Genomic DNA, 1,434 nt, shown 5'->3' with positions numbered 1-1,434 from the left:
GAAGTTATGACCCCTCCTAGTTTCTCCACTATTTGCTCCACAAATTGCCCAAAATCTGGCACCGAACCCTCATTTTCACCCAAATTGCTGCTAACTGGCCACTAAATCTGTCGAAATCCGGGCGAATACATTAGCTGTCGAGGCCTAAAAATTTAGAGAAAGGCCATATGGAGGACCATGCACCCAGGGGCTATCTCCCAGAGCTAGCCCCTTTTCCTCCGACGGTCACATAAACTATTGACAGCTAACAACGGTGTTCACATGGGTAGTCAAGTCTACAAACTGGCCCAACCTTCAAACTGTGTGCTTGTCTCATTTAAATATAATCAAAAACATTAAGGGTTAAGAAACATTGTGTATGGTGTATTGGTGAAGGCTTTGTATTAGTGATGGGAGGTCGTGGGTTTGACCCCTGTTGCCTCTACCCGGACTATAGCCAAAATTTTGGTGGCCTCTTGGGCTGCCACATGGTGGCCTTAGGCTGGACCAAATGTCATCTTGTGGTTGGCCATCATTCCAACCAATAGAAAACATGAAATTTCAACCATTCAGAATGTGCCACTTGGCATGATGTCATTCGCCGAGAAGCCAATTGACAAATTCAACATCCACACACCTTGCCTAGTCAGCACCACATCAGTAGTACAAACTGCTCACTGGGTTGTCCTTTTTTTTTTAAATTTGTATGTTTGAGAAAGTGAACAAAACTCATTTTTGGAGTCATATGGAGTCCATTTTGCACGAAACAAGTTGTGTCAGATTCAGGATGACGACCACTACGCAGTCATCTAGTTTCCACACCAATCTGAAAACTTTGAATTTTGGGCTATTTTTTGAGCACCTAATCACACAGTCCACCAATAGATCCTCCATCTTGAGATTCCACGACTCAAAAATCTAACCACTAAATTTCTCAATCTCTCTCTTTCCATTGTTTTCCATCTTCTTTCACCACAAGAATCGATCCCACAGATCTCCCACTGAATAAGGTCTACCACAGGCCTGAGAAAAACCCCTCAGCAGCGAAGGTGTCCCCTTGAAGCAGAAACAACTCTGATACAAAATGTAGGTTTTCACCCTGTACAAAAATTACTTAGAAAACAAATTATTAAAACAGAAAATAAATAATGGCGAGAACATAAAACATAAAAAAATATACACAGATATTTTACCCTGGATTCCAATTCTGAAACTACCAGATTGATTTTTCATTATATTCCTTTCAATGTTACAACACATATATACATGCAGAAGATTTCATAAACCTGAATCTATTAACCCCGGATTAGAGCATAACCATATTTCCCTTTACTAGATCTACAAAATATCATGGGCAGAAAACCATCATGCCCAAAACCATGGGTAGGTCCACCCAACATCTTTGGGTCTGCCCCCCATCCTTGGGTCTGCATATATATAGGAAAAAAATAATTC

The sequence above is a fragment of the Pinus tabuliformis genome, chromosome 9, assembly GCF_031772625.1.
Source record: "Pinus tabuliformis cultivar Carrire ecotype Pingquan chromosome 9, CPIR1, whole genome shotgun sequence".
Classification (NCBI taxonomy): domain Eukaryota; kingdom Viridiplantae; phylum Streptophyta; class Pinopsida; order Pinales; family Pinaceae; genus Pinus; species Pinus tabuliformis.
Note: the sequence above shows the minus strand (reverse complement) of the source record.